The following is an 18,241-nucleotide window of genomic DNA, read 5'->3' as shown; positions in this document are numbered from 1 at the left end:
AGCTGGAGTGGACATGATCAAACAAAATGGAATATAGACACTTAATTGTCTATATTCCCTTTTAAATGTTCAGCTGTAATTCTCATCCCTCATCAAATGTGATTACAGCATCTTGCTATGATAAACATATACCTTCTGTAACACTTTTTGAAAAGTCACTCTTGGCTGCTTTGATGTTTAAATTAGTAGTAATATGATGGACACGTAGGGTACTGAAGTCAATGTTGTAAGTAGTTTCGCAGGGCTTCTATGCAACTGAGTATAAACGTTGTTCTAGTTCTTTAATGTGCTGATATTTTATTATAGCTTAGATGGTTGGTTGTCCTTCATGCTATGTCATTTTGATCAGTTTCCTTGGGAATATCTAATACTTCACTCAATGTTTAAGGCACAGTGGTTACAGTGAGGTAGTATATGAAGCAATAAATGGCTTTGAGAGTGGTTAAATGCCAAAGCAGTGATAAGGCTGTTAAATGAAAGAACTGTTTGTAAGAGGTTTTTTTGGAAAACATTTTTCTCTTTTGCTCGAGAAAGAAGATGAAACTAGTAAGTGGAAACATGAAAAATAACATTAAACTTATTTTATATTGAGAGTGTTTCACTTTGCTGCTTGCTAAGTGCCTCTACTTTGCATGTGAACGGCTTGTGAAAGTCTGTCTTGAAGGATTTGGCAGCATGGCAAAGGAGCAATCTTATTAAAACTACAAAGGGTGAAACATGTGTAACACTATGTGTTAGCATTGTATATAGATCTATTTGCAGGTGGATACTTTGCATGTGTAGTTGCAGTGTTTTGTGTACATATTTCATTGTGTCTGCACACAACTGAAAGCTATACATAGATTTAAACCAGCTTTTTGAAATGGGATTACCGCTTATTTCAGTGTCTGTACGGAAAAGAGTGTTGCATGTGGCTATTTGAGGGGTTTTGGTGTTTTATTTTTTTGAGGGGGCGGGTACTGTGGCTGAAACTGCACATAGGCATTTATAGCATACATTGGAAAGTTTTTGATTTGCTGTTTGAGATCAGTACTAAAACTATGACATCTAGGGATTATTTTTTTTTTCCTCCCCTTTTTAAGACCAGTAATTACAGCTTCAAGTCAGAATGTGAAGCCCAGATGAAGGCTGAACTTCCTTCTGAAAAGTGTTTCTGGGCTGTTATGTTGCAATAAGCATTGACATTTCCAGAGCACTGTACAGCTTCATCATCTTTAATCCTGTGCTTTCAGCTGCACCTTTCTTTTAATAACGGCCATGAATGTGTTTTAATTTTGTTCTGAAAATACTTTGGGGAAAGTTAATTACTGTTATCTGTACTCAAGTATTTGAAATAATTGTTTCAGAAACTTGAAGCTGTCTTTTTATGACCAAAGAAGGAAAATGTAGAAGGACAAGATAAGGGCTATTATATCCTATGCTTGCTCAGTGAGCATGCAATAAAATCATTGCTGGTTGCCAGTGAACTTTTAGAATATTTTATGTAAAAACCTGCAAGTGCAATATGAACCAACAACTTAAGGAGGAAAAAAAGGGGTGGGGGAAGCAAACCTTTTTAGCAAGTCTCTGCTATGCTGCTTGCTTTCTTTTCCCAGGGAGCAAATGCATTTGTGATTAATCTTAAAAACAATTCTCATCTGTAGTAAGTTTAACCTAATTCTGCATAGTATGTCATCAAATTTACAAAGAACTTTTGTTTATATATGGTTTTGCAAGCGAACTGTGGCTTCTTATTTGGACTGTTCAAATGCGCAGGCTCTTCTGAGAACGTGTATTGGTACATTGTACATGAAGCTAAGTTTTCCTTGGCGATGGTCTGCTCTAAAGTCTGCTAGAATTGGTCTCTCCAAATGAGGTTGCACAGCATTACTTAGCAAATGTGCCATAGGTTTAAAACATTTACTACAAATTAGGATAGGATTCTTGCAATAGTTTGATTCATGTTTTGTAGCCAAGCTCAACTTTTCAGAGGTAAAAATGAAAGGAATCTCTGTAGTTTCTTGGGAATAACTCTTTAGTCATCTGTATTGTCCTTTTCTGTGCATTAAATGTACTTGTAAACATGCAGAAAGCATAAAACACAAATGTTTTCAAACACAGTTTTACTGGGGATTTTATTTTTGTTTTCTTTGGTAGTTGTTGTGGGGATACTGCAACCTAGAAGAATGGCTTTTGTAGAAGGTTATTTAAAATAAAATCACAGGTAATGCCAGAAAAAAATGGAGGAAATTGTAATAAAATGCAGAAGAAGGGAACACATTGGCAAATGTCATTTTAGAGAAGCATGATGATGTGCTTGCCCAGTTCTTAAAGAATTCCTTATTTCTTTGCCTTTGCCATCATGGATGCATGCTGTGCTATGTGGGCCGTTGTGCAGATGCAACAACTATTGTGTAGTTTATTTATTTAAGCATTTTTAAAATTTAATTTTCTGAGGTAGGCTGTGATGTAAATGTTCTTTTTCTGTCAAAGTAATCTGGCTAAGAAATTAACAGTGTGAATTTTTGTAAGATACTGACATAATTGGGGTGATAAGCAATATTGTTTCCCTGGAGGACAGATAAGATTTCAAAATATTTCTATTCTTGCCTGGGTTTTTTTCGTTTGTTTTGTTTTGTTTTTTGTGTTTGTTTTTTTTTTTTTTTTTTTTTTACGACACAGCATTTTTGGCATAATATGTATACAATTTGAACAAATTAAGAAGCAAATTGAGACAATTATCTCAGTGATGGTAAAATCTGACATTCATTTCATAATTAGTAGCCAAAGATAACCTTGTGAAATAGCCTTAGGTTTTTTTCAACTCCATATGGTGGAAGTTAAAGAAAACAGGTGTTTGGTTTTTTTTTTAATGCGACTTTCTAAAAAGCCATGTCTACTTTCAAAGAGCTAGCATTTCTTTGTCTTTTGAGTCTATGTGTTAACTTTTATCTGTGTGACTCCTTTCTGTGTTTCTTCTTTCATATACTTTGCTGGGGAAGATTTTTCCACCTCTGTCAATTACTTTTATTTAAGAATGTTCAATAAAAGCGTCTTTTAAACAGACTGATGAAAACAGACTAGAGAGAAGACTGATGGTCTGTTTTCACCTATGTGCAGGACAGACTACTCTAAATTGTCTTAATAATGTTTAAAATAAAAATAACCAGGTCAGTTGTCCAACATCTGCTTAGTGTGCACAAGTATCAACGTGTATCTCTTTCTTTTTTTTCTATTCTGTAAAGTGTTTTTAAAATTTTCATTAATAGCCTTTAAGGGAACCTTCTGAATATCTGAAATGACACTTTCATTTCAGAATACTAGCCTGGAAATAAGTTGGTATGTTCTAGCAGAAGGTGTGGACAACTCTGAGTTTAACTAGTGGATCTACTGGATTTTCTGGAAAATTTCTTTTTTTACTATTTTTAAATATTCTTTTTTTTCATTTAGTTTACTTTTACTAAGGTGTTGTGTGAAGTTTTTTGTTTGTTGTTTTGGTGGGTGGGGTGGTTTTTTTCTTTCTTTCTTTTTTTTTTTTTAAATCTAGGTTTTCTTCTGTAGCAGTCACAATGTTTTTCCTTAAAACCATAACTCTGCAAGTAATGTTAGTTTGGGAAAGGAATAGTTCTTTGCAACTTGAAATTTAAATTTGTTTGTGTCACTACAAATGTACTACTAAATAACTTTATTTGGAAACTGCTTTACAGCCTTGTAATGAAGTCATTTATAACACCACAAACTTAAGTGTGTCTGTTGGAAGTAAAAGCACTAATCGTTTAGCTGTCTTCCCAATGAGTATAAAAACCTGAATTACTTTAATTAGTAGATTGTTTTAACAAAGCCTCCATGTTTAAAGCAGAGTGCTTGAAGATGGAAGTCATAATTTAGTTTTTTAAGATTATGAATACCTGTGTGTTGAATCTGTGGTTTGAATATTTTATTATGATTCCATGAAGGATATTTGTTTTAAGGCGTGTTAGAGCTTGTCACTTACCATTAATTTCAGTGCCAGCACGTGGTACTGTAGACCCCAGTTTCTACACTGTATCAAGGCACGTAAAATGTATTGAAATAGTATTTAGACGTAAATAAAGAGATATTTAGGGCTTATTGATGCTGTAATCAACAGACAGTTTCTGGATAATTGCATTTGAGTAAACTAACTTTATAATGCCTCGGGTTTTGCTTCTGCTTTGAGTGTAGAATGTGACACTTAAATATTTGAGAATCTGGAAGACTGATAGTAGTTTCTGCAGGTGGACGTTTTTGTTCTTTGTGCTCTTGGCTTCAAATAGTGATTGCATAGTGGAGTTTGCAGTCATGGGCTGGGGCTGAATTTAGTGATTTTCTTTTTAAATATACTTTGATTTTTGTGAAGTGTAGAAAGAAAAGATTGCATTTGCAGAGAGAAGGTGGATAGGTCTAAGTATAGATAAAAGTTTGTTTTAATGTATTTACTCATTATTTAAAAAATAATTTCTGGTGAATATATTAGAAACCCCAGTGCTACTCTTTGATAGGTATCTTTGAGAACTTTATTTGCACTGCACATCAAGTCACTAAATTTAGTTTGAATTTAAGCGTGCTATGTTGTGCCTGCTCAAAAATGCAGGTACCCTTCTTGCTCACACATACTTACCTACTGATCTTTCTTTCCTGTTAAAAATACCTTTCCTAAAATTTCTTTCTGTGGGCTCATTACTCCCATTTTCTTTTTGTGCATATTACTCTGAACAATGTTAGTAGTGGCATATCTGTGATGATGTGAGAACATAATCAAGATCAGTAGTTAGAGGCTATGGAGTTTATTAGACCAAGTGACACAGCTGAGAAGCGACAAGCTCTTGATCACAAATACCTTTGTTAAGGTCTGAAATCAAAGCATCACTATTCAGAGCTAAATAGAAGGTGAAGGCCGTTGCTCAGAGTTCAATTAAATATGGATCAATTTTACCATCTTGGAAAGGAAAGGTAGCTCCTAGGAGGGGAGGCGAGAGAAAAGTAGACATGGTGCTCTTGGTGGAGGGAAAAGAAGAGAAAGCAGTTGCCTCCTAAGGGGAAGAGACAGGCAGTTTATAGCTGGTGGAATGTGAAGAGTTGGCTGTGGAGGGAGAGATCATACTGAGCCCATAATTTTTATTTTATGGCTCATTGTGGATGTATTTGGTATCTAGCAGAGTTATGAATTTTAGCTGTTATGTCAGTTTAGTTGCCTGTAAAACTGCATCCTCCATTCCAGAGCTCATATTTGAGAAGTGGTATGTAGGTTTCCCTTGAGGATGGCCTGAGAGATTAGAGATGAAGCAACTGTTTCATAAGAAGTGTCCTTCTGCTCGTATCTGTCTGTCTTTGTCCTGAATCAATTGTCTGCCTGAATGTACTTTTTAAAAAATATTTGTTCATGCTTAGTTACTGTTCTTATAAATATCCTAAACCGGGAATACATGATGTTCTACTAAAGCAAGAAACGTTTTTTTGAGCGGAGGTATTTGTTTTTTCAAAATCTCTATACAAAACTTGCTTAGTAAGAATAAAGTGGGGATGGGCTTAATATTTGTGAGATGTCACCATTTCCTTTGGTATTTAACTAGCTAAAAATTATTCTTGCTGCTTACAAAGTTTGTCTTCTAATTTCCAAGCATGTAATTTCTACAATTTGTCACCCGAATACTTTACTAGGTCCTGTTTAGTGAGAGAGTTCCTCAGGTGTAATACTGAAGATCAGAAAGTCAGTACCATGTCTGAAATAAAATAGTGTTGTAAATCAGAGGGAAGAGAGGTGTTTTTCTTTTTTTAAACTAAAATTGATGAGGTTTAGTAAGTCTCTCTCATTTCACAGAGTATGATGTAAGCTTTCGAAATCGAGAGCTTATAACCTATATGGTTTTTCTCTGGGTACCCACACATGAATTGCTCACTCTGCCTTTTATGTCCAGTGACTTATTGATTGTAAGGAAATATGAGAAGAAAAGTTTCCCTGGGAGAAAAAATCTCCTTATCTTTCTTTCTGTGGCTGTAACAGGTTTGGTTTTCTATGTGGTCTGTGTTTTTTTTTGTGTCTTGTTTTGGTTCTCCTCAAACAAAATATAGCAGATATGCATGTAGAATATCAAGGGCCTAATTTTGCTGTTCTTAAAAAGAATACAGACTTGCCTGGTCCTGGCATGTATGCTCGGGCAGGTTAAAGGCAGAGCTGTACTCTGGCATACCTTGTTACGCCCCTTGGAGCTTGGGAGTAATTTGGAGGGTTGCCATTCCTTTAGCTGCAAAAAGGAGAGGAGAGCACAAACAAATGCTGGATGAGGAGTGAGGAAGTTAAAATGAAGAAGCTAAAAAAAAGAATTAAAAGGCTTTTCTTATTTAGTTCTCTGTTTAGAAGTTGGAATTTACTGACGTTGGACAAGGGCTACCTGGAGACAATTTACAGGTCTGCTAGGAATTCTTTTGATCCTCTTAGGAACTATAGCCAATCACACAACATCCATCTCTTAGCACACTGAGTCTCGAGCATCTTGAAACATATTCTGTTTGCTTCTTTCAGAAGCACTGTCTAGAAGATTGAAGCTTGGGGAGGAAATATCATAGCTTGCTTTCAAATAAAAGTAAACATCACTATGGGCAGTCCAAGGAATCAGAAGAGCAGGAGTTATCTTTACAATACATACACGGAATATATTAGCGCTTACAGTTTATAATTAAAAACATTCAAACCACTTAATTTTTGTGATGTTTTTATTCCTTTTTTTTTTTTAATTTTATTTTAAGGTTGTGGGAAAAGTTGATAGCATATAGTGAATTCTGGATTGATTTTTTGACTTTGGGAAAACCTTTGGGGAAAACATAAGACTTACATTGAAAAGAAAGGTACTATGAAGAAGGGTGTTTTGTTATGAAGGGTTGGAAGTCCTTCCTGAGGCTGTCTCTTTGGAGTTCTGTGGATCACGAAACTAACTCTTGAATAAAGCATGTTTCTCTGCAACAGTAATTTGCACAACATATTACTTGTTGGAGGCCAGTGGAACGCCATTTGGTCTTGGTTTTGTCTGCGCTTGAAATATTTTTGAAATACTGTGTTTTTACTGCAATTCATGTTGTCATTTATGATGATTATATTTTAAATAGAGTCATAGAATGGCTTGGGTTGGAAGGGACCTTAAAGATCATCTAGTTCCAACCCCCCTGCCATGGGCAGGGATACCTTCCCCTAGACCAGGCTCAAAGCCCCATCCAGCATGGCCTTGAACACTTCCAGGGATGGGGCATCCACAATCTCTCTGGGCAACCTGGTGCCAGTGCCTCACCACCCTCACAGTGAAGATATGTATTTGAATAACTGCACATGCCATTTGTGCATCATTTAAATCAATGAATGATCTGTACGATCCCTGACACCATCTTTCATTTCCAAGAGGGCATGCAAAATGATTATATAAGCAACTATATTTGTTTACTTTGTATACACTTACATCCTTCATTTGCCTCTCAATGAATTTTTTATCACCTTCTGATACAAATAATGCTGATAGCTACATTGTAATAGGAGAGGGCAAGTCTAGCATGGATAGCCAGTTGAATAAAATATAAGGTCTAGGACCTACGACTACTTGGCCAGTTCTTACAGTGGAGTGCATCAGCATGGATATGTGTTGAGGCTGGTACTGTCACATGTGCATAAAGGGCAAGAAGAAGGTAAGCAATGAGGCAAGAAAGTATGGTGATACTAACCTACTGAATAGTTAAGATGGGGTTTCAAGTATGAGTAATTGCAGGATGACCGTAGAAGTCTAAATCATTAGACGATAAAGTGGCAGATAAAATTCAACATGGATAAATGTGAAGTTACACATGTGAAGAAAAAGAATAAAATTTCCCATTGAAACAATAGGGTTTTGCGCTAATTTCCTGCCCCTGCCCTGTGAGTGAGATCTGTAGAGAGTTACAGTTGCGTGAAATGATCAAATGGATGATCAGTTGTGGTCAAAAAGTAAATTAGTAAATTTGAATGTTAGGAGTTGTTGGGAAAGGAGAGAACAAAGCAGAGAACTCTGTAAAGATCTACCGTGCAGTTCAGTTCCCCTCATCTTACAGGATATAGAGGAGCTTGGAAGGTTTTGGAGGAAGGGCTGTTAGAGTCATCAGGACAAGGAATGAAGAAGATAAAACTCTTCAGCCTGGAAAAGAGATGATGACTAAGGTGGTCTCTGACGGCAATCTGCAAAATCATGATTGGCTTGAAGAAGGAGACTGGGATTTAACGGTTCATTGTTTCTTCCAGTGCAAGAGCTCAGGGTGTTAAATGAAGCCAGTAGGAACCGGATTACAAATAAACAAGAGAAGGTGGTTTTTCATGGAACAAGTAGTGGAAATACTGGAGTTGCTTGCCATAAGATGCTGTAGATGCTAAAAGTAGACACGTATTTGAAAAAGTACTAGGTGCTCTCAAAGATCAGCATCATTGAGAGTTAGTGAATGGAATGGGCATCTGAGGAAAAACCCTGATGTGAAAACAGCTGGGGGCTGAGAGCATACTGCATGTGGTTGCCCTCTTTTTCCTCTCCTTGGACACTTATTTATGGCACTTGTAGGCAGAATAATGGGTCTTTGGTCTGATGTAGCTGTTCTCTTGGAGATACTGCATGTCAGTTTTATGTCAAGTATGCATAGGCTCAGACATACTAGGATTCACAGGATTGCAGTGATCTGCCTGGGGGCAAATCTGTGGTCAGGGCATCTTGACATGGAAATCTAGAGGTGATGGGTTTTTGAGTGGTCTCTTCATAGCTAGTAGTTGTATTATATAGTCAACGTAACGGTAGAGAGGTTGTTTAACTCACAGTACCGATTTAGCTGTTAAATGGTGATACGATATTGTGCTCATTAAAATATGGTTTTACTGCAATTCCAGTTTATTGTATTCTGAAACATAAGTGATCTATCTTTAAAAAAAAGAAAGAGAAATTGTGCAGCACTGCTGACAGTTCAATCATTTGCCATACTAAAAGCTACTACATAAAGCACACTAAAATCATAGTAGTCATGTAAGTCATGAAATCATTTAAACTACGAAATTGTTACAGTATAAGAAATGTCCAGTTCTGGGCTTGATGTCCACTTCTGGCCTTCTCAGTACAAGAGGCGTGGACATACTGGAGAGAGTACAGCAAAGGGCCACAAAGATTAAAGGACTACAGCATCTTGCATATGAGGAAGGGCTGAAAGAGCTGGGACTGTTCAGCCTGAAAAAGAGAAGGCTTAGGAAGGATCTTAACAAGGTGTGTAAATACCTGAAGGGAGGCTGCAAAGAAAACTGAGCCAGGCTTTTTTCAGTAGTGCCCTGTGACAGGACCAGGGGCAGTGGGCACACACTGAAACACAGGAGGTTCCTGCTGAATATCAGGAAACACTTTTTTCACTGTGCAGGTGACTGAGCCCTAGGACAGGTTGCTCAGAGAAGCCATGGAGTCTCCATCCTTGGAGATATTCAAAACCCGTCTGGACGTGGTCCTGGGCAGCTGGCTGTAGGTGTCCCTGCTTGAGCAGGGCAGTTGGACCAGATGCCCTCCAGAGGTCCCTTCCAGCCTCAGCCATTCTGTGATTCTGTGACAAACTTCAGACAAACATGGAGAAAACTGCTATTGCTTATAAGTAGAAGTATTAGACTACATCCAATTGTTTTGATTGTTTGCGAGTTGGTTTTCTGATGGGGAGAGTCACTGTAAAAGAAAATTATTGTCTTTTATTTATCTTCAATAATAAAGATAAAAAGCTGTAACTGATGGCTCTATTCAACACTATGTTTATGTGCATTGGTAACACATTATCTAAAAGTACAGAGTCTTTATCAGAGCTGCAGATAGCTTGAGCCACTTGTAATGTTATGTCTTCATAAAGTTCTAGATGGCCTGTTTTTTTAAGTTGATATATTTTGACCATCAGTCAGAGACTGGCAGCAGAAACAGTGTTGGTCTATATCTTGAAATGTGAATTACAGCAAAGTGTTCTTATTTAAGGCTCATGTTTCACAAGAGCAGTCAAGTTATACAGTGGTAAGTTTGGATGGAATTCATTGCATGCCTGCCACTCATGTGACCCAAATTCAGAATAGAGAGTAGGTAATAAGGCCACAAGAAACTGCTTTTTTGAATTAATTAGGGAAATTAATAACTTAATTAAATTATGGTAATTGAACGATGACTGCTTTACAACGGGGGGTGTAAGTTACCAAATAAAAGTACATATTTCTCCTTCTCCATTTCCTTTCTCTTCATTTTGTCTATCAGTTTGGATAATGTCTTGTTTAAACACTTTCTGACAAATAGGTAACCTGTTTTGGAATTAAATCAGAATTGAACATCTGAACTGCAAAAAGATTTCAAATCCGTGAGGAAAACACAAACTATCTTAGGTAAAGGCAGTGCCCCACAATTTCTGAATTTCTTCATGTTGGGATGCATTGGTCAGGCACATGGTGTAACTCTCTTCTCCCTGATACAGTTTAGTGGCCAGCATCCTCTAGCTTTTCAGCAAGTGGCTTCAGAAGCATGAAGACCTTATGCTATCCTAATTTAGCTGGAACTGCTAGGGAGTCAAGGAAATTGTTATGACTGTGGGCTAAATGTATTATACCCAGCATGTACTCCTTTCTCTCTTTTCCGTACTCATGAACTCCCTGTATCACACTTCCATGCCTGTCATATTTGGGGGATTGCCAACACCAACCATTGCAGCTTGCTAGGAGTCTTTTTTTTTTTAGACAGTCTTGTAGCTAAATTAATTTCAGCATGGGTTTAATAGTGTGGGACTCAGTGCAACCCAGAAAATGTGTTTGTTTCTCACCTTCTTTATTGCCAGGGCTGTACAGCCCACATTCAGACCCTGTGTCAGGGAACCATTGTTCTCAGTTGTCTACCCAGCTCCTGGGGTTTTGTCCACTTCCTTCTTGCTTGCATACTGAAATATATTCATGACAGTGGTCTTCCCCCCCGCTCCCCACCATCGTAAGCGGGACTTTGTGTTGCCTATTGGTCCCATTCCAATGGTTCCCTGGTGCCCTTATTTTAGGAGTCCTCTGTCACGTTTGTTCTTTTCAATACCAAGGGGAATATCATAGCAATGGAGTGCAATGGTTGTCATCATACCCTGGTTCTTCAATCCTTTGGCAATCAGAGCTGGTACAATCTTGCTCAGCAGAGTTTGCCAGAGGAACAACAGATCTCTATGTGCGTCCCCTTTCCACTGAGATCAACTTGGGCCTGGCTATTGATGCCTGAAATGCTTCTATTTTTGCACTTTCTCGCATGTTAAAGGCAAATAGCCAGAACTGTCCTAGCGCTAAATATGCTGTTCCTTTAACTGGGTCTCACCAGCACAATATTGTTTGGGCTGAAATTCGTACATTGGAATAGAAATGACCAAAACCCACTTGTTAACAGTTCAGGTAGGACTTTTGTTCTCATGTAGGGAGTGTAATGAGTACATCCATTTATTTATTCTTTTAACGGTGTACTCACAACTGGAAATTGTTACTTAAAAGGAAATCATATTATGGTGGCTACCAATAAACTTATTTTATGCATCTGAAGTACCAAGAGAAACTCATCGCCTGTTGTTAGTCAACTGTACCAAATCCAGTAAAACGTTTTCTTGAACTCATCAGTGAAATCTCTGTCTTCCTCTAGCAGAAAATAAAATTGTATTCCTCTGAATCTTTCTGCAAGCTAGATTCTACCCTGCAGAGGTATGTATACCTCCCTGCATCAGTGAGACATAATGAACTTGGCAGAGAATTTGTCCCCAAGGAGAGGCTGGTGGTCTTCCCATCGTTCTCACTCCTTGGGCTTCCTGAAGGAAGGGGATAATTTTATATAATTAGTTGTTTCATCTGAACCTTTTTTTTTTTTTTTAATGGGAGAGATGTAAGGTCTTGTGACAAATTAACTTCAGCAAGGAAGTTTTGATTGTATCTCTTTCACAAGGGTGGTATTGCTACTTCAAGATTTAAGAAGTTATGACACTGAAAAGTTAGGAGTTTGGCTTAAAGATCATGCACATCTTTTAAAAAGCAACAAAAAGATCTTTGGAAAGCTTGTGATATTGTGGTTCCAGGAACTGAGAGTTACTGAAAGTTATGCCAGATGTTGTGGGACTTGCAATAAAATGGTAAAAATTGGCAGAATTCTTACCAGTGGTAAGAAACATCCTTCATTGTCCACCTTTAGATATCCAAAGATAAAGCATTTTACAAACAGGCAATACTTGTAGCAATAATGGTTTTGTATTCTGCTTTCCTTACTTCCCTGGTACTGCTGAAACTGGTAAAAGCTGTAATTAAGCTGTCGTACCTAATTTTAAATACAGTTAACATTTAATTCTTATTTTAAGCTAGTTTTGAAGTAAAAAGGCGATATATTGGGAACTGAGCCAGAGCTTAAAAACACATTTTTTTAAATGACATCCAAAAAATGTATTACAAAGTGGGAGAATTTTTTTTTTAAAGTGTATTATCTGAGGTATGTGTTGTGATACAGCACTGGAGTCTTGCACCAAAATATAACTTTGAAAAACTTAACTAATTTATATCTGAACTGTATATAATTAACTTTTTAGGTAGGAAGGGTAATTTGAGATTGTTTCAAGCTGTGTGTAGAATGTAGAAAGTGTTTAATTTTCTTTTTTTAATTATACTTGCACATAATAAACTGAGTGAATGTGGGGTGTGAATTAAGGGAATGTGTATTTGTACGTTATTATTATTACTACTAATGTATTTTGAAACTGAAAAGAAAATTACTGTTGGTTAGGTATTCACATTTGTTAAGGGTAATAGTCTATTAAAAGTACTCGTCTGTTCTGCAGGACTTGTTCAGTGACGTAAGTCAACATTTTCCAGAGTAAATGCAGATTAGCAGTATTATATTGTCAGCTTGAAGTTGGTATCTGGTAGCGTTGCATGATGGATTAATCACAGTGGGTAAGGCATTTTTTGAAAAAGATGATTTGAGTATACTTCAGTGAGCTGACAGTTTGTAAAGGTGGTTGCAATGAACTACCAGGTTACAGCCTGTCTGGAATAATTGAAGCACCTCGTCAGAGGCCCAGGAAGCATATTTTTCTTTATCACACAGCTTTGGTCACAGGCTTTGCATTACTTAATAGATACAGAGTGGGAACATTAATATGGCAGAAGAATATATAATATGAAAGGAGATTTCAGATTGTTGAATACTGCTTGCCAACATTTAAAGGGGCGTTTTTAATTCTGCAAATTATACGCTTGCATATGTCATGTAGTCACTTGTTAATACCTCAAAATTAGAACAGTGGATTTTGCTGTATTTAGTAATGGACATATTGCTGTAGAAATACCTTGAAATAAATTTAAGACTAGTAGTTTTTCTATTTGTGAATGAAATTACCCTGACAAATGGTGCTGCTTTTTTCTTGTGCATATATATAAAAAAGCTGTGCCTTAACTGCAGTGTGATGAACGTTATTTGTGCTAACACTGAAATAGCAAACGTAGGTGGTAATGTTTTATAGCATAGTCAAAAGCACTACCTGAGCACATGCATACATTATTAAGCTGGTATCAATCTGACTAGCTCATTTGCCAGTACCGGTGAAGTTGTAAAAAATCAGGATCATGGGCAAGTTGTACAGCTTGTGCCAATTTTGATGCCATTAGAACTTTGCTGCTATTGGTGTCAGAGCTAGTTAGGTTAACACTAGGCTATCATTAATACGATCATATGTTGCGTATGTGTTGCACACCTTTGTTCATGCTGTAGGCATGCCAAGAGATTGTGGCCATATCATCACACCTATTCACTGTCTGAGGACACCGAGATTTTCTGAGCCAGGTTTATGCAGTCGGGATGTAGCTATATGGTGGAACTAGGGAAGAGCCCCTAATGAAGAATAGGCGCTTTGCTTTGCTTTCCATTCTTGTAAGTTAGGTACTTAGTCCATCCCTGGAGGTATTCAAAAAGAGCGTAGACAAGGAACTTCAGGACATCATGGTTTAGTGTGGGCATGGTTGATGGTTGGACTTGATGATCTTAAAGGTCTTTTCCAAGCTGAACGATTCTATGATTCTATATTACTGAAAGCAGCCTTGTATGTGCCCAAATACCTGGTCTTTCAAGTTTCCTCAGTCACCAGCTTTTCTTCTAAGGCTTCCAGTGAAGGCACTAGATACGTCTTCCGGTAAGTGATGGAGAGTGATGACACTCAGTTTGAGGGAGAGAAGGTATGAGTTCAAAATAATTTGATAAACTTCACCTGCTTTTACCAGTACCTTCAGGCAAACTCGTCTATTGCAAATATTTTCTTTAATATCAAGCAAAAACTGAAACCAACTCTCATCATTTGCATTTTAAAGGTACTTTCATTTTTTGTTCTCTAGCATAGTCTTTTGTGTTACTTCTGTGTGACAATAATTTTCTCCATTTTAGTTATGTTTTGCTACTTTTCTAAAATTTCTGTCTTTAACTTATTTTTATCATAGGAGTACTTATAAATGCAAGCAGAAAATAACTGATTTGAAAAGCATGACAAGTAGATTGGTGTATATGTCATTCCTACTCTATAAGGCTTTTGGTTTAATTATTTCAAGTTTTCAAAAATAAGCTTTTAAAAAAATAAACTGTGAAATACATAGTTGGCTGTGGAGGATTTTTATAATGTCTTAGAAGAAGTTTTACTTTCTGTAGTGTTTGCTTTTTCTACAACACTATAGCTTTACTTTTATACTTAGTGTTTTAATACAGAGGAATTGCTTGGAATGTCACTTCTAATTTTAACTGTCTGTTTGGTTCTTGACTTAATACAGCTAACAGTAGATTGATTGCCCCCCCGCCACCAGCAGCAAATCTCCTATTGTAAAACCCTTTCATAATGACACATTTCCTCCTCCCTACAATGGTACATCAAGTCAGATCTACAGGAATGCAAAAATAGCTCAAACATGCCACTCTGACAGTTTTAAAAGTTTTTCAGTGCTTTCATTTTTTTTGAAACCTTTTTTTTTTTTTTTTTTCTCCTACCCAGTCCGAAGAAAAATGGCAGGCTGGAGTCTGCAATAACGTAGTTACAAATTCCAGTTACAGTACAAGTTACAAATTCACTGCAGATAGTTAGAACAACTGAAAAAATGTACCAATGTAATTTCAAATACTGTGTGCTTCCCTCACTGCTGTAGAATGTGTTTTCAGTCTTTATGCTTTCTAACTGCAAAATTGTTATATTTTACTCTATCAGAGAACTTCTCTATGCAATGTATACTTCAGATTGGTCATGAATCTGGAGCTAGGTACTTGAGTGACAGTTGCTGGTTTAATATCATTAAGCATCCTTTACATTCAAAGGAGCTGTGTACAGTTATGTAGGTATGAATACACAGTTAGCAGACACCTGCTCATGTGTTTTGGTACGACTCCCTCTTATTTCAGTTTTAGGTGTGGACTCCACAGAACCAGGGATGTTGTCACTACTCTGAGTTGAAACTCATGACAGTTACAATGGACAGTAGTGGATTTAGTAGTACTTTGGATTTATAAAAGCATGCTGATAGCAAAGCTTGGCCAATCATTTGGCAGTCAATTGAAAGGGTTTCTGCTAATTCTAGGTCTTGGGCACTCTTCTACATTAGCAGTTTTACTAGGATATTTAAGTTAGATTTATGAATCGTTTAATTTCCTCCTCAAATCAGTGTTTTAAAACAATTTCCTGATCTGGGAGGTGATGGGGTGCTTGTAGACTTCATCAATATTTTAAGAAAGGTGTAATAGTTCAAGACCTAGTTGCTGTTCAGCATTTGGATTGATCCAGTAAGGTTTTTTATAACAATTATCCAAAATAACCAATGGTGGGAAGAAAAAAACCAATATGTTGGATTGTAACACATTACTACAGATCTGATTCTGATCCTATTTGCCATGAATAAAGACCAAATCATTAGAAGTTACCCTTTTATTAAAATCAAACCCAGAAAAAGAAAATAAAAGCTAGTCAAAATAAGCTCATATTATGCACTTAAAGAGAGAAATTTTGGATCTCTTCAGATACTGAAAACCAAAGCTGATCTCTATCAGGTACGCAAAATGGTTCCCTTGATTAGAATTTTGTCATTTCATTTATAAATAAATTTCTTGTTAGCTTTTTGTGTGACAGACAGAGCATAGCTCATCTAAATGATGAAAAATCTGCAATAATAATAACTCTGAAGGTCTTTGGTTTTGTGTAAGGATGTGGGAGATGTTTTGCAGCAACATGTATTTTCTTTTCTGGCAGCCTTATGCTCTTTCATCTTTTTTCTTGTTTGTCGTCTTGTTCCCTCTCGCATACAGAAAAAGTAAATGCTTATCCTCTGATCACTGTACTTGATTGTGTATCTTGGAAAAGCATTCAGATTCATCTGAAGTTGCAGCATTGTTTTATTCCAGCTTCCACTGGTGTAGGGAGTAGAGTAACTTGTCTCTAAAGAGGGTCTTGTGCTGCAGCATCTGCTGTTTTAAAATGCAGAAAGCTTGAAATACTCTGAACCATCCTCTCTTGTGTTTGTAGTTATGTTGTATGTCAACTGCATTGTGTGACAAACCTTACTAATACAAATTCTTGTTAATGATTTGATAGGGTTTTTTGCTAACCACTTGCCAATTTGTTTGTATTATACGGATGCCTTTCATACACAAATCCAAATGCCAAGCTTTTAAGTCTTGGCAGCTATAGCAAAGTACATGGAAGCTGTGATTCTTCACTCCTGGTCTTTCTGAATATCTGACTTGTCTGAAAGCCATGCAACAGGGTGTTGCTTCTCTTTATATACTGACGGGCTTCCCCTTACTGCAGATGCATGTTTTGGAGGAGATCTTAAATCTAGGGAGTTGTCACATTTGCATGTTTCATCTGTGGGGCATGAATATCAGTAGAGGAACTATTTTCTGTAGGGATGAAAAGAGGAAAAGTTGTTGGAATTGATTGACTATTTTTTGGACAGAGGCTGGATGGGAGTCTTTCATGTACTCAAAGCTGAGTGTTAAATTGTCTCAGACCTTTGTTAACTTCTGAAATAAACCCCTTCATTTGATCATATCTTTTCTGAAAGATTGCCAGCTCTTGAAGGAATCAGGTTGCACTTGTTCACTTTTCAAGTGAGGGTTATCTGGGAGGCTATATTGGTGTTGATATCTTACTTCAAAATCTAAAGAATCAAAATAGTTATCAGCATCATTGCGGTGGAGAACTCTTCCTAAGTAGTCTGCTGTTTGTTTTTTGAACTATTATTGCCTATGTTCCCAAGCTGACTTTAGCTGTTGCTTATAAAAACTTCTATTTTACTTTACCTGATAGAACCTCAAAGAGACCCTCACTCGACAGCACCTGAGAATCGCCTCTGGGTTACCATGTATGCTTGACTTGCTGGATTCTATAAATAAAAAAGCTCCCAATGTAGCACTTGTATATCTCCCAAAACTCACTGTGCTTTTTCATTACTTTCCCTTTTTTTAAACCATCAGTTAGCTGCTTTTCAGTCTACAGGACAATACGTCGCTTTTAGACCAGCCCAGACTGAATAATATTTCAAAGAGGTCAATGTACAAGTGGTTTCTAGAGAAGTCTGGTTGCTTTTTCTTAGTTTATTAAACCTTCTCTCTTGACTTCAGGCATATTTCAGTATAACATCATGTGCTTTTTCCCTGCTCCTCTGTTTTATTTTAACCTTCTGTCACCTTTGGATTTTGATTTGTGCTTTGATAACTGTGTTTGGAGTATTCATTTGATAAGTTGTAAAAGGTGGGAAGGAGGGACTACATATAGACTTTCTCAAGGAAATCCTTGTTAGACTTTCTGAAACGTTACCTGTTTGTTAATCTTCAGTCTTACAGTCTTACTGTATTAAATTTTCACTTTTGTGCTCATGAAAGACAACGGTATTGCCAGGTAAGTAAAGGGTCTCTTTGTGAGAAAATGCATGATCAAGCCATCCATTTAAAAGTGACCGTTAAAGTCTTGGCAAAAAGTTTTGAGTCTGATTCTGGCAGACTAAATAACATGGTATAAATGCAGAGAAAGAGATAGACAAGAAAACTTGTGTATATTAAGCAGGTGTTATAAATATGAACATTTTAATGAAGTTATTCATTAAGTGTCAAATATGTGGAACTAAAGTTCAGGCTTTTGATAAAACTGCTTTACAATATGAAGAAGTTTTCATCTTTAGGATCGCTTGGAATAAAGAATTACTGGAGTAAGGAATGTTGAA

The 18,241-nt window shown here is 36.8% G+C and overlaps 1 protein-coding gene across 6 annotated transcripts in view; it reads left to right on the top strand.

The window, feature by feature from the left end:
* INPP4B (inositol polyphosphate-4-phosphatase type II B) overlaps positions 1 to 18,241 on the top strand; it is a 345,020-nt gene that overhangs the window by 102,602 nt on the left and 224,177 nt on the right. The window lies entirely within an intron of this gene.

Source organism: Accipiter gentilis, chromosome 12 (genome assembly GCF_929443795.1).
Source record: "Accipiter gentilis chromosome 12, bAccGen1.1, whole genome shotgun sequence".
NCBI classification, from domain to species: domain Eukaryota; kingdom Metazoa; phylum Chordata; class Aves; order Accipitriformes; family Accipitridae; genus Astur; species Astur gentilis.
Note: the sequence above shows the minus strand (reverse complement) of the source record. Positions and strands in the feature narration are given on the sequence as shown.